This window comes from Prorops nasuta, unplaced genomic scaffold, assembly GCF_024137725.1.
Source record: "Prorops nasuta isolate Cenicafe-Biocafe unplaced genomic scaffold, Cenicafe_Pnas_1.2 PNAS00003, whole genome shotgun sequence".
In the NCBI taxonomy this organism is placed as follows: Eukaryota; Metazoa; Arthropoda; class Insecta; order Hymenoptera; family Bethylidae; genus Prorops; species Prorops nasuta.
The window spans coordinates 4,788,234-4,804,158 of record NW_027116800.1 but is presented as its reverse complement, the minus strand read 5'-3'; the positions used below and the strand labels follow the sequence as shown (position 1 = coordinate 4,804,158).

General features: G+C 38.1%; 1 protein-coding gene across 3 annotated transcripts in view; it reads right to left on the bottom strand.

Annotated features, from left to right (window-relative positions):
• The window catches only part of LOC136785671 (kinesin-like protein KIF26A), a 320,836-nt gene that overhangs the window by 260,555 nt on the left and 44,356 nt on the right, over window positions 1-15,925 (bottom strand). For 2 of the 3 annotated variants that reach the window (XM_066746851.1, XM_066746853.1), the window contains exon 1: window positions 1,489-1,971. The exons of the other annotated variant lie outside the window; for it this stretch is intronic. The gene's annotated coding sequence lies outside the window, so the exon portion shown is untranslated. Of the gene's footprint in view, window positions 1-1,488; window positions 1,972-15,925 lie in introns of those variants that run through there. 3 annotated transcript variants of the gene reach the window in all.

Below are 15,925 nucleotides of genomic sequence, written 5' to 3'. Positions count from 1 at the left end.
AAATTTAAAATTAACAAATACTATTTCATTAACTGTGTTTTATTCCTTTTCTCTGATAGACCTAATGATTAATATAATTTTTAGTTCTGATTCTTTGCTTGATTTTAATTTTTCAAAGATCATTTCAATCGTCTAGATAGTATACCTTGCAGCAAAAATTCACCGTATTCGATTTTTTCATTAGCCACATATAGAAGGACATTAAATTGAAGTATTTCTCTCACTTATAATCATATTCACATCTTTTTGGTACAACAACAAGGGATTTACAATTATATTAACTATTACTTGAAAAAATAGAAACATTGAATTTAAAGAATAGACATATCTTGACAATTAAAGTTACAAATCATAAATTCAATTTGAGGAAAAAATGGAAATTTCTTATTTAAAAAACGAAGGTGAACTTGAAAAAATGCAGGTAATAAAGTGGAATTATAAATGCGGAGATACAAAAAAAAGATTATCATTTATATTGTTATAAAAGTATTTTACGATATTATTACATTAATCACATTCAATCATAAACGAGAATTTTATTTGTTTGAAATTTGAAAGATGTCGACGGAGACCCCGGAGTACTGCAATATAGATATAGTATCCGGAGAGAGACGACTACCTTTTAAGCGACGCTCCCTCAGCTGCTCGCAATTCGCCTTCGACAATTAATTACAGCTCTAATTGGCGACGCGAATCCCGAAGATGTATTCAAGAAAATCACATCTGCCTCGCTACACTCTCAACTATCTATAACTTTGACATTTTATTATTGCGCTCCTCGTGAAAATAAGACTGAGAGTTCAAGCTTAACTATCCTACCAACTGTTTTATCGCTACATTCCTTTGAACATTTGCTTCCTCACTTGTTGTTTCTATTTGAGTGCATATAGTGTTTAATTTTCATCTCCCTCTTTTATCCCTATTTACGCACCGCATTAAAGTGAAATCATTTTCCTATATATCATTGCAATATGTACCACCACGAAAAGGGTCAGGCTTAATTTTGCCAGTTTTACACTTATAAGAAACAAGTTTTCTAAAATCGAATTGCAGTGAATTAATAAATGCATAACTCAATCTGCTCGGATGTAGAGTTGAATCTTATGTTATTGGTCAAACAAAAATGCATGTTGATTACAAGCAAAAGCTTTCTCTAGTCAGTCGCGCTTTATATTATATATAAGCATTGTCCAGCAGGATTTAATCGATCGCAGCTCCATCCATTTCCCATGATTTTAACCATTTCTATCATATCCCTCCTCTCCCTCTATGAATTATATACCATTACAGAAGCCACTATATAAACTATAAATAAATTTTCTCATAAATACAATTGGACTGATTCAGACAGAAGGCGCGCGTGCTAGCGATGCTATATGCGAGCTGCTGTACGAAGAGTTATATATATATATATATATTAGGTTCTTCATATATTGCTTAGTTTTATTATTCTTAATTGGTTAATGTAGCAATTATAACGGGACTTACCGGATCTTTTTTTCCAATTGATGCAGTCACACGACAAGTATACGAGGATGCACGCAAACTCGGCGAGTCATCGTTCAGAAACTCTTGAACGATAGCTGATACGATCGCTGGATCTGTCCCCGCGAAAGACGAAACTGCGCCGCGATCCTACGAATTCTACTAGAGAAGCGTCCACGATACTTTAACCGTTCAACTCATTTGCACTTTTTCATCCTCGCCAGTCCCTTCCTCCGCGAGTCGATTACCTATATAAACGCCTAATTTGACCGAAAGCAAAAATTGATCCTATTGAGAGATTTGGATCTTTTTTTGTTAGAGCGCTGACAGCAGGAACGATACACGGTGATTCGATCCTCTTCAATCGATATGCACTTTAGTCGAATGGCACACCTGTGATCTGCACAATTCCTCCACATTCACCATCGGTTAATTTAACTTTTCAGCCGCACCTGCTTCTTTCTAGCTGTCCCTTTCAAACCCAAATCAAAACTATCTCCATCCGCGGCGTTTAATTCTTCACTCCGAGACTGTCAGTCCATTTTCTGTACGCTTGGCGAATTTCAATTTCGACGTTTTTTACCACATTTAGCAAATCTATCTGCATTGAAAATCAATTTCAAAAGAAATGCCGAACCAGACTGACTCCGTAGTAATAATTGCTATCATAGATGCGCGCGCGCGCGTGCGCGCCATAACATTTTGGCATACCACGTTCATTCAAATTGCCGTACTGGTATCTTTAAGACATAAACGGATACAAGCAACTTAGTTATGATTTTTCCTCTTTGTTCACTTGCAAGAGATGCAACTTTAGTCTGATCACTTGTTCGGATTATGAAATTTTCTTACCGTGGTTTGAGCCATAAGCAATGGTGCATTATTGAATTTGCATTTACATCCGCGTGCTAGCTCTATTCGAAAACGATCCTAAACTCCAATGACAAGAACCACGTGGCTTTACCGGCACAACGCCAAACCCGTTTCTATATCAGCCTTCTCTGTCGAGTCTTCCTCGCGCAGCTCGCGCCATTAATTAGTCGTAAACGCTCGGTCTCATTAGCACATATGTAATACAAGTCGTATTTTCAAATCATCAGCAAAAAGCCGGAGAACATAACTCACACGCGCACTTAAACACGCACGCACACACCCACACACACATAACACTCTATCAGTATTCAAAATCACTTGAACATTACATGCAAAGAAAATCACTGGTTTCTCGTGAAAACCCGCGTCTTCGAATGTCTTATCGCGCGAAGAATGTTAAAAAACTTACACTAGTTTAAAGCAACGCTCGTTGATATTATGCCGACGTTTAAGCACACCTTGGCATGACGAATTCAATAAAGATTTCAGCGTCTGGTGTTTCTGTCGTAAAATTTGCAATATTTGACGGGAGAGGATTTAAGAAATGCGCAAACAGGTAAGCGCGACGAATGTAGGGGACGTTGCTCGGCACGTTGCTCGATGCGGAGTAGCCAGATAGAAGTTGTCGGAGATTTCGCGGGATTTTCGATGCTATTTGCGAGTTTCTACGGCGCAGATGCGGCTACAGGCTACGAGATGCGCGCGTCCTGTCTGGCGGCTGCGCGTAAACTGCCTTTGCCTTCGCGCTGGCTTTGCCCGTCTGTCTGGCCGACCGACTCCGGCCGAGGCGAGTTGGCCCGGTTGCCGGTTGCCTTGCCCTTGCTACTTGCCTGGCTCGATGTCGGGCGGTGGGCGCCTACCCGGCACTCGCGCCCCTCGCCTCGCCTCGCCACGCCTCTCCTCCCCTTTACTTTTCCCCTCAGCCCCACCGAGAGATCAGTCTCTCCCCCACTTCCCAAGTCACCCCATGAACGCTATCCAAACCGAGGAGGAACCCCTACCCCATGTGTCTTGCCAACTTTTAGACCCCCCCCCCCCCCTCCTCCCCCTACTCTTACCTTCGCACAATAAACAACAGGACCTCATCCTTGAACGTACGTACTCTCTACACACGCGCGCGAGCCCTTCTCATTAAGAACTAATCATCCGTAAAACTCATAAAATCTCCAAATTCACAGTAAAACGTATATTTCCCTTGCAGAGCTATAACAAATCAAATTTCGACATGGTAATTCATTTATTACGTCTTCAAAATATAACATTGCATTGGACCATGCTGTTATATGTTGTTCTGTATACGAGTAAAAGAAAAAAATTGTACATTATAATAACGAGAGCGGTTTTTACGAGTGACGCGTATCTTGCTTGTACTTTGTTGTTCGCGGTACTGCAGTGAATACGCCTACGATCCCTCTGCCTTCAAATTTTCTTCACAGCTCGGCCTATAGGTACATATAAAGAGCGCCATTTACGTAGCACACGCGCGCGCCATCCATCTCATTCCCTTATAAATCAAGGCGCTTCCTACTAATGCACTCGTAACAATTTAATCCTCTCTTTCCCTGCTCCTTGACCTTCTCCTTAAGATTAATACTGTCGTACCAGTAGATAACTTATTTGAATTTCGACAAACTTGATATTCGTTAGTTGAGAGAGTCCAATGTTTATTGTCCCTAGTGTAGGTACATATACAATATTATATTCGGTTGAAGCTCACATGGCTTTAAAGTTGGACTTATTTTATATACGATATCCTCGACCCGTTTTTGCTCTAATATTGTTTTATTTATTCACCCCTTCTCTCTCACTTCATTCATTCGCTTTTCTCTCCCTCTCTCTCTCTCTTGTTTTGTCATACCTTATACGTTAGCTCGTAATTCAAGATAAGCGTTTCATGCGCCCGTATTAAAAAGTCTCTCTCACACAAATCTATTCGCATAAAAAATAACTGTAATATTTTATATCAATAATATAAGCGTTCGTCCCGATTCAATAATTACAAGCAGCCCAATAGGTACTGTGATATATGAACGTGGTACTCTTTTTATAACGCCTCTATTGACAATGTTATTGTTGGATGCTTAGGTAATGTCCATATACAAGATACATATCTGTTCATCATGATTTTTCAGTCGGACGCAAAATACTAAATAACTGATAAAAAATAGATTTTGAAATAATTTTGCAATTTCGAGAAACACGATACTACTATATCATTATTGTTGAAAGATTTGAACTTTGAAAGAAATTACTCGAAATAATATATAACATTTCTTTCGAGATGATTTATGATTCGGCTTATTCGCACACGAAGATCGAAATGCTTCTTTGGTCGCTCAGCATGCATCCATCCATCCGTCCAGTCAGCCACTCGCTGATCGTAATGCTGCACTAATAATCGAGACTCTACTTGCTGATTGCTAAACGCAGATATAGTACTACGCAGGAAACTCTTCACCAGTCCGAAGAGGGCTTTAATAGGTACATGCATGTATACCTCTTTTATGTCTTTATTCCATAGAAGATTAAGAAAGGAGATGACACACACACAAGCCTGTGAAAAAAGTTAACAAAATAGATACTCCATTGTATTCGATAGAAGGGTCGACGGATAATAATTCATTGAATCGAGTCTCGGTTAATTAGAGAGGAACAAATTAGTCTTAATAATTTTTATTCAAATCTACATGCAAGAAATAATTATGAAATATATCCGCTAACGAACTCTCAGTGATATTTTAATAATCAAAGAGAAATTTCGAGAGCTCGCGCGAATCAATTCTTTCTTATTAGAGAGTAGTACTTTTACCGTGCAGTATTACTAAATTGCCGTGGTAGAGCATCAGCGGAACAGATAGACTCGAACATCTCGAAGTCTGGCCGTACGTCTACACGATATACTTAATTTAAACTCACAAATATGCTATACTAACATACAGAACGTGGATTTTAATTAATGCAAATCACGAGAACGAACACGAAAAAATCCTTCCAGCTTCTGATAAGTTTTTCATTTCTGTGCATGCGAGTGCACACATTTCGCCGTAATCATTCTTTACGCAATCGTTATCTCTTGCAACGATGACTCTATGGAAAGAATAATTAAAATTATTATAGTTTAACGAGATATAATTTCTGTACTAATTAGTTGGATAAAGTAATAATTATTGTTCCACTTACATTATATATGTATAGGCAGAGCTCCAAAGCTTCTCAATCCTCGGTTATCCAACAATCCCCTTGCGTTTGCTGATCACTTGGCCAGTTTTTACCTCGCGGTGAGAAAAACTCTCGTCAGCTATAAATACGTAAAAATTATCGTAAACTCGTGTAATGGGCGGCAGCCCGTTGCAAGTTTACACCCAACTTTTTCATCGCCTCCACGCCTCCACTTACCGTGCTTAACCTCAAAAAATTATACCCTTCTACTCTAACGTAGTACCGCTCTTTATTCGTTATTTTCCATCAGTTGCTTTCTTATGGTACCTACGGGCTATGGTATAGACGCCATGCATACTAATAGAAAAATACTAAAGTGAGAATATGTAACCACACACATATACGTATATACGAAAATTATAATACACTTGAAAACTCACAAAAACATTAACGATAGACAGCGTTGATAATATGCATATGCGATACCACTTTCTCACTTCATTGCCGTTGTGCCTAGTATGCACGGTGTGGCCATAGTGTGAACACACACATTCATGTATCAATGTGTATATGTACACAACTATAAGATATATTAATTTTGCACGGGATATTTTCGAAAGATATTTTTATTTAGGAGCAAAAAGGTATCATAAAAAAAAACGAAAAGTTATACAGTTACAGAGATAAATATGTATTTTTACTTTTACTTTTCCATTCGCATTCTAAGACGAATGAAAGTACACGCCCTTTATGTATATACTCCAGGGGAAAGAGAGAAATAACTTAAATATGAGCACAGAATTTAATCGATCAAATCGCTCGCGCCAGTAAGATATAGAAATGAATAAGCAAGACTTATATTATATGTGGTAGTATTTCTTACTTATTATACATATATATATACAAAAGTCACGGCACGTTTAAACAAGTTTCGTCACGCAAATTGTCCAGTTGTGCACCAAGCCCGTGTCACAAATTCTCCCATAATTCCTCACGATGGAAACACGATCAACTGCGAACAGGCATACTACAGAAATCTGAATGTTCGTTTAAGCTGAGAAAGAACATTGCAAGAGAAAGTATTATATTAATGATGCCTTGGCTAAGTTTTATATCGGCGCTAAATTTGTAATGATATTAAAAAATTCAAAGAGCAGCTCTTTCACGATCTTTACTGAAATAATGAAAGAGCGAGAGAAATAAAAAAAGGAGGATTAAAAAACATGGAAATATCTATACGGTCTATGAGTTTTGTATTCTTGTGTGACTTAGCCTTTAATTATGTAAAATCTACGCACTGTTTCTCGCTCAACATTTTATAATTTAAAGTAATTCATGATTTCACTAAGAATAAGATGAGAAATTTTGCAGGTTGTTGAGAGAAAGGATGAAAAATGAAAAAAAAATGAAAGCAGGTAGAAAAGAAAAGGCTGATTTATGAGAGACAGTATTAGACAGGTAAAATATACGATACTCATGGTTGGCGTCTCAGTCTGTTCCGATTACGCCGAGTCCATTTCAGGATTTGCTTTTCTTTGTTTTATCCGATGTAATGAGAAGGAAGACGGAAGAGGAAAGGAAACTGCGTGGCTGGCTCTATAGACTGCATCTCCGACGCTGTACTGCGAACAAATTCTCATCCCCGTCGCTCCTTTGTCGCTAGCTTAACATCTCAACGGAAATCTCCTTTTCCCGAACTTTTTACTAATAACTTTTATTTTTTAATTCGTTCATGGGCAGATTAAATTATATAGCTAATAAATTCAATGAAAAAGCTTGAATTCTCAGCAAGCATCTTTGTACCAGAGGAGATTAATTTATTTATGCATAAACATCGGTCCGCAGGCTGTACATAATAGCTTGGTAAGAGCGCGCGATGAATGCTCTAGATTCAGGTCGAGCCAATAATATGGTATACATGCACGGTCCATTCAACAATTTTCTTTACATCCCTCACGAATAAGTTGTATCTACTACTTATATAAAAAGTTGTAGTAGTAATTACACATACTATAATAGATGTCACGCTAATGATTTCTATGATGCGTTTTTGCTAGGAAAGATTGTGCAACCGAGCGCGAGTGAAGCATGGCAATTGCAGCTAATAAGTAGAAGAAGAAGAAGCAGGTAGCAGTGGCTCATATGGTAGGAAGGGGGGAGCAAAGCAGACTAGCACCAGAGACTGCTTTGAAAGTTGAGGAAAAGTAGCGACTAGCGAGTCCCTGCGTGAGAGAAAGGCCATCAAGACTGGATAAATAATAGGTTAGGTGGTGTAGGACAGTCTGCTGCTGCATGCGAATTTTTCCGGAGCTTGGCTTTTCGTGTTGGGTTAATGTGCGCCCTTCAAGTGTTTCGCGTGTAGGCGAAATGAAAGGGCTGGGGACAAGTCTGCAACTCCCATGCAGCTGAAACGCTTGTGCTCGAGTGCAAGAAGAACAGCCGCTGGTCTGGCCTGGCCTGGCCTGGCAAAAGCCCTTAACCCTTTCCTTTCCATTTCCATTCCCATTTCCATTTCCATTTCTTTTCCTTCCAACTTGTCAAGCTCTTACGCAACGCAGGAACATGCTTATGCAGTTCGCTTGCTCCTTCCGTCTTCGATAAAACTCGCAAATCCCCAGCTGTTGGATATGCTTACACAGTCCCTATATAATCCAACGTGAAAGCTACGGCATAGACGACCAATGAGTTGGCATTAAAATTCAAAACGTAATGGATAAATTCCATCTGTCTTAAATGCCTATTGAACATTTAGCCATGCGAGTTATTGCGATTTTTTCACTATTCACCAATGACATTAGAAAGGAGAAAAAATTGCAAGGAGGGAGACATTAAAGATTGGCCTGCAGATCCCCAGTCGCGACGACAATTATTGCATAACTTACTTAATCGTAAGCATTATTCAAACGCCCTCTCATTTCCTACAGATTTTTCGCATGCACGATTTCGATTAAAGGGACTCCGGCGCATTCGTCCCTTTTTAAAGAGCCTCTGCAATGTATATACTCGCGCGCGCTTGAATGCAATAAAACACATCGTCCGTCGTCCACGAAGAAGCTTTCGAGAGTCACCGACGAAGCCGATATCGTCCTGCTGTTTCAATTCGCTTTGCCAGTCTAAACTAGGCATTTGCAGATACACATGGGACGCGAGTTAATTAACCAACCATTCATTCTCCCAATCGCTCGTTGAGTATATAGGTACACTTGTCCCTTATATGATATTACTTCCTTTACAATTTCATCATGATTCAAACTGGCTCGGATATAATTTGAGGGAACCAGTAAAAAAATGTAACCTGAATATATATGCAGTGGTATATCTAGTTTAATTAGTAGTGCTTCTAAGATAATAGACTCGTCCCTCGTCGATTTATTAACTCGTCTTACCATCGATACATTCCTCTCTTATTAAACTACTCCTTATTGCACAATAATTACACTTATAAATTTCATTCATACCTCTAAACAGATCAATAAGGATCTATCATTGGTCCCTTCATCTACATGCATACATACTTATAGCATCGTATTATGAAAAATATTTTAGAGCTTGGGGCGTACAAACTTGGTGTTTAAGTTACATGGTAGTGCTCGACTCTATGTACTTGCCGCCAAGACACCACCGTGTCTCTTGATTAAGGAGCTAAATGCGGATAAATAATGATTTGGTAATAAGGAAATTTGTAAATCTCTAGATATCCATGCATATGTTCGTATATATAAAATCTTCAGTTATGAAGTTTCAAGCTACTAATGCATGATGTTTCCAAGACTTTTCAATTTTCTACGTCTATTATGTACCATAAATCCTACACCGTTGGAGAATCTTATACTATGGAAATTGATAATGGCCGATAAAAACTTTAGTCAGTTTCGATCTGTTGCCACATATTATAGGAAATAATAATATAAATGAAAAAAATACTCATAATTTGCTATAATTGTAATTTTTTATTCGTGAGAATTTCTGTTATCGATTCATTTGTAGTCCCCTGAATTTAATGTGAAATATTTGAATCGCAGCAAGAACATCCCTATAATTTCAATACTGAAGGATCTACCTGTTTTTATATACCGTTTGTTAGACTCAGAAAAATTTGGCAACAGGTATACAGTTTTCATTACAATAATGAAATTATTCTAGATTCATAGCATCAATATACTTTGTTTTTCACTGCAATGAAAAATGTTTACTGGTTGCAAAAATTTATCTGTATCAACTCTTGACATTCCCAAAGTATCCTTTATTTACCTCAATGATGGATTTTTTTTCAATTTTCTTCAACAGCTAATACAACAAATTTTGAAAGACATGCTCGCTAGGAAAATTATTCGAATGACAAGTGTGCAAATTTTAACTATTGCAATTTTTTATAATGATTTGCACGAAAAGCTCATAGCACTGGTCAACAATCATGCAGCAAAGTTCTACATGAAATAATTGACTGAATAAAAACTAAATTCTATAGAGAAATTTTGTTGAAAGCTTGTAATCTTATAATGCAAAAGAAAAATAAAAGCTCTGTGCTTTCTTGGTAAAGCAGGACCTATGAAATCTCTTTAATTAATGAATAGACGAGCTCTACTAGCAGCTCTATCTTCAAGCAGATGGCATCTCGCGTTTAGGAAAAATAGCTCTGGCAATCTATTTCCTGAATACCAGCTACGAGTTACCAAGCTTACATTCACGAGATGTAGTCGCTTGTATGTGCCTAATATTTGCATAGAGATATCGCAAAGCTACCATCAGAAGACGTCGTCTTTTCCGTCTTTTCGTCAAATTTGCAGTTACGGTATGAATAAGGCCTAAGACGCTTCCCAGCAATTTATCAGGAAGAATCTTGACAGTATGAAGAAGCCTTAAATCCCCCGGCCTTTTCCTCCACTTGTATATCCTATTTCTAAATTCGATATCCATCGTCAAGTATTTTCCTCAGGATCGAAAATTAAATATACTGCTTTGAGAGAAAGTTCGAAGTAGGACTATAGCCTGTCGCGCCATCTACCAGAAAATGGCTCTCGCAATCTTTTCCGCCTAATATTTGCTAAGGGAGATATCGCAAAAGAGCCATCAGCAGACGTTGCTTTTTCCACGAGCAAGCAGAAAAACCGAGAGATGAAGGGACGAAAGGAGAGCAATATACCAAAGGACCGGCCTGAAATCTTGAAGAAACGTCAGTGTGTACGAAATCACGATACAGCCCCTTATATAATCTTGGCATTTGACTGCCGCTAACTCGAGAGGAGGGGAGAGGAGAAAAGAGGAGAGAGAGAGAGAGAGAGAGAGCTGTGTTGCTGCGACATTGGCGGCGGCGACCAGCTAAACCAAGAAGACGAGTCCAGAGATCTTATCTCTATATCAATTTACAATTTGCAATACCACGCATACAGTTAACTCGCGGCTTGGCTACCTTTCTCACGGTCCCCGGATTTACACCTATCTTATCAAACCATATCCATATCCATATCTTATTCTTTTATCAAATTCAATGGTCAATTTATTATTCTCACAATTTTTCTTAATTTTCCAGTAAACTTTCACTCGTAAATCATGAAGAATAAAAGCAAGCTCTCTTCGAAACGATCAACAATAAATTCCTAAACTCCCTTAACTAATACGCGAGTATTCGTTAATAATTACAGCAGCCGCCACTTATCCTTATCGATGTTTTCCTTTCCGCTCATGTCACTTACACTGGAGTCTTCGTCGGGTCGCAGGCCTTTAAGAGCGTCGTTCGGAAATCGGAACCTGCCATTTGCATCATTGGACGTTTCTGGGAGACAATAATGCATTGCTAATTCCTCTTGCAATTGAGCAACGTCTCGTAGCATCATCGTACAATCTTTTCTATTTTCCTAAAATATTTTAATTCGTCCCGAATTACGGTCACCTAAATCAAATAGAATAAGAACAATTTATTTACCTTTTAAATTTTTAAATAAAAAATCTTTAACCTCTAGTACGCTACCTCATTCTCAATTTTTCTCCAGATGATTGGACAAATCACGCTTAGCCTTGTGGAAAATACTAGGTCTTAACTTTACTATAGCTTTTGAATATCTAGTTATGTATGGAGATAAATATTAAATAACTGGATGTTTTTCAACTATTTTGGAAACTAAAGATTTTCAATAGATATAAGAAAAAAGAAGAGAATAATATATATATCCTTATCCGAGCGAACATGCTTGACTTGCATGACTGTATATGAGTTAATCAATCATTTTCTTTCAAACTTCATTATTATCAATAAGAAAGGCGATTTTCTGCTTCTTCGTGAATTCTTGTGATCAATTCCGACATACTTCTTAATGTAGGTGCTTTTCTCAAAATGATTTAGTTATTTTTTACCAACAACATGAAAAGCGCAAACATGATTTAGAGGATGCTACGCTACATAGATGCAGATGATTCTAGGAATCTTTTTTGGATTGCTGTTTCTTTTTCTTGAGTTTGGAGGGAGGGGTTTGCGAAACTTTCTCGGGACTGAGAGCGTCTTCTGGTAGATTGCTGGTACTATCATCGTGCAATTCTGGAGTTCGCATCATGGGAAACATGCGTCGCCTGCTGCTATTTATATTGTCACGCTCCAGTCGATCGAATTCCTGTTGCAATTCTCTCAGTCTCCTGTCCTGATCCTGGATAGCTCTCTTCTCCATCCCCCTACCACTCCCGCTTCCGTTCGGCATACTCTCCCCCCACGAAGATCTTGATTCCTGTTGGACCTTACATTTCCTTACACTTACAGCCTATCCAGTTTTCATATCCCAGAAACAACTGCACGCACACGATGCCGCACTCTTTCTTCTTTTGCTTCCCCTGCCTGCCTGCACCCCCTGCTCCCATATCCATATCGATCATCGAAGCCTGATACTCAATCGATTTTTATCCCATCTCTAATTTTTGCGTTGTGTATATAACTGTATAAATGTACATGTGTATATAATTTTGGAAAAGAGCACGACCTTCAATTATTATTAGTTTAACTTATTTTATATTTTACATGCAAGATGGAAAAATGAGCACACCTATTCGAAAGCTTTTCAAGACTGAATAGCGCAAATTGAATTCTCCGATCAGTTACAAGTTGCATTGAACATTTGCTTGTTCGCGCTTTTAATAATGTAACTCTCGACTCGTCCGACTATAATAAATATCCAGGATGAATATTTTCACTTGAAACTTCGAAATATTATAAAAAATAAGGAAATGGTTTTGACAAAAACCTGTCATATAAAAATTGCTTGCAGTAGCCCAACGTAAGATAATGCTACTGACTTGACCTTGAGAGGTCATTCGATGATCACATGCGAAAATTGAATGGGGATTGTAAATTGAACCTCCTATTTTCTATTGCATATTGTAGTCGATAGTATCAAAAGCTCTTATAGCTCTCTTCTCATTTTTTATTTCATCCATTCGTTTACGAGATATTTTGATTTGAAATTGCTTTTATTATAGTTACAGAATTGGCTGAAGTAGCGTGCGTGACCGCTTTTCAAATCGAGATATCTCGTTAAAAAGAGTTTTGGAATGCTCTTGATACAAGCTACAAAAGTATGCAATAAAACAAAGGAGGTCCAATGTAAAAATTCCGCACGACTATCGCAATGACCTTCAAATATCCTTTCAAGGTCAAATCCGTAGCATCGTCTTATTCTTCTTTTAAAGTCAAATAACATTTATCCCTAAGGTCTTTTTTAAGATTTTTACTTGTTTTTCAGGATATTTTGACCTTCCAAGTTAAAACATTCACCTTTTATTATAATATATTATAGTGCACACGGCTATACATATCTTATATCTACATTACAAATGCAACTACAGACAATCACAGGTAAACTATATAGGGTCTCGAATAGATAGTCGAAGAAACGGAGTATCGTAATATTTTAACGCAACCTCGTAATAATATGCTTTACAAGCGAGATCCCTCGACGAGGGATGTTTTTCTGGCTTTTTATTCCATTAAAATTGGAAGTTGGCGAGCATGCAGAGCACACACAACAAGCGCAGCAGCAGAGAGCAAGGAAGCAAGGGTTTAGAGATAGACGGACAAGAGTCGCTTGTTTCGAGTCATCCCCCCCTTCTCTCCACCCTTCCTCCTTCCAACCCCTATACACCCATTCTGAACTGAACATTGCTGACATGAGACTGCTTGTTGTTGTCACTACCTTCACTACCAATATTGAAAAGGTTTTAATACACCTCGCCTTCCCTTTCCCATTCATCATAGAATTCCCCTCTAACTGAACGCTCTAGCAAAAGTCACGTTTTATTATAATTCTCATACGCGTACATGCTATATTGAAAGTATTAAATTGCACGTTTTTTCCATACGACTTTTCATACTTTACATCGATCGCTTATATTATATATAGTAAACTCGACAATCTCGCTAAATTCTTTGTGCACATATGGAAAAATATTAAAAATTTAAATGATTAGTGGAATTGCGGGTGAAATATATATGTTGTATATAAATGCATTATACATTTCTCTTAATGTAGACATAAGAACATATTTTATCCCTAGAACTACAAGCACACACACACACACACGTATGCATCAATCGCCACAAGAGTCACTTGATATACTATACACGTCAGCAGGAGGTCAACGAAGACATTAAAGCGCGCTTGGGGCCGCTTTCGTCGAATTCATTTAACCCAATTAAGGAGCCCCGTGGTAAATCTTTGAGCGACTAGTCGCCAAATTGAAAGTTACACGTGTTTTTGTCAGTTCTCGTTTAACACCGGTATAGTTACGAAGGGCTCGCTACTGCTCAGAGTCGGTAATTGGAGATCGCCCGAATCCCCTACTTCTACATCTAAACATTACACCAAACTTAACAATACACGATTACTATACAAGAAAGCGTTATAAAATAATATTTATCGTAAATTGCAAGCGATTAAGATGGCTGACAGAGAGAATTATAGTAAATATTCATATACTACGTATACTACACTATATATACTATAATGATGTTTATATAACGAAAGATTGACTAAAGACGGGATTTCTTTCTTGCATCCGGTCTCGTGCTGCAGTTTTCATGAATGATGCCGTTCATGATGTGCAGGACGCGACGATAAAAAGATATTCTGCTGGCGAATGTGTAATACATGACCGATTTATTATTGAATTTCGTCTCATGTGAAACTTTCAAGAGTAATAAATTAATTGAAATAACGCTACCATTTATTATACATTGCGAGTATAAATATCGTGAGAATCTGGAATTTTGACGAATCGCTGCACTAATATTAATGGTGCAGAATAACGTTATTTAAAGAGGAGAGCAGCCGTCGATGGTTATAAGACTGTAACTGAAAGAGAGCAAAGCGACTACATTGCACATATGGAGAATAATGATGATTTGTGTGGTAAGAGAAAGGGGATGCGATGTGCGTGAGAAAACACATGCCATCCAGCGAATAGATGATCAATGCCCGATACAAAAGAGGAAAATCCCGTCCGATAAAAGCGAGTTAGCGAGAATTTCAAAGGCTGAAGGTCTGCTGGCTTAGCTGGAAGGTTTCTGCCGGGCCTGCAGGATACGGATACTATACGGACGTATAATGTACGTGCAATGCGTATAATAACGCGCTAATCACGGTAAAAGCACGCAGAGCTAGACGGTGTTGCTCCGGTTACCAAGCTGCGCACCTTCCCGTCCGTTTTTCTACTTTTCCTTTAATCAACCTATAGGATTCTCGCGAACGAGCATCGTCCTTCCAAAGAGTTCACGCTCCTTTCGGGCCATTATACTAATTTTTCAGCAAAGTCCGATATTTCGATAGCGTTTATTACGGTAAAAACACTGAAGCGGTTGTCATTCTAATGAATTATAATAAGCCACGGCAGTAAAATGTTGCAGCGAATCTAACTATACTATTATGTTATATGCATCTTTTATTTTCCGCGTGAGACAAGTCCCACGAGTACTGGACGCAAAACAACATATCTTTTTCAAGCTGTGCACTGCGTAATTTAAATTAATTATCAGGTGCCAAAACGTGATACATTATACTTCTACTGGATGATCATCCGTAACTATTCTTAAAGTATGATTTTTTATTGCTTTAGAATATTGTAATTGCTTTCTGAAGAAAGAGGATTTGAAAAGTTTATATAGGATATATCACATACGATAATGATATCTTTCTTCTTCGTCAATATCTGTTTGTGTCAAGTTTTTAAGTGTTCTAGCGATATGGGAGTCTATAAGCAATTGGCTCTTAAAGAATTATAATAGTGGACGAAGGTATATATTATATATACATATAGTCTAGTATATTAGTATGGAAGGAGGGTCGGTCGTCGGGCGTCGACGTTGATGAAAAAGAAAAGGACTGTAAGACTGCGCGATGGCGTATACAGCTGTTGGATCGACCCTTGGTTG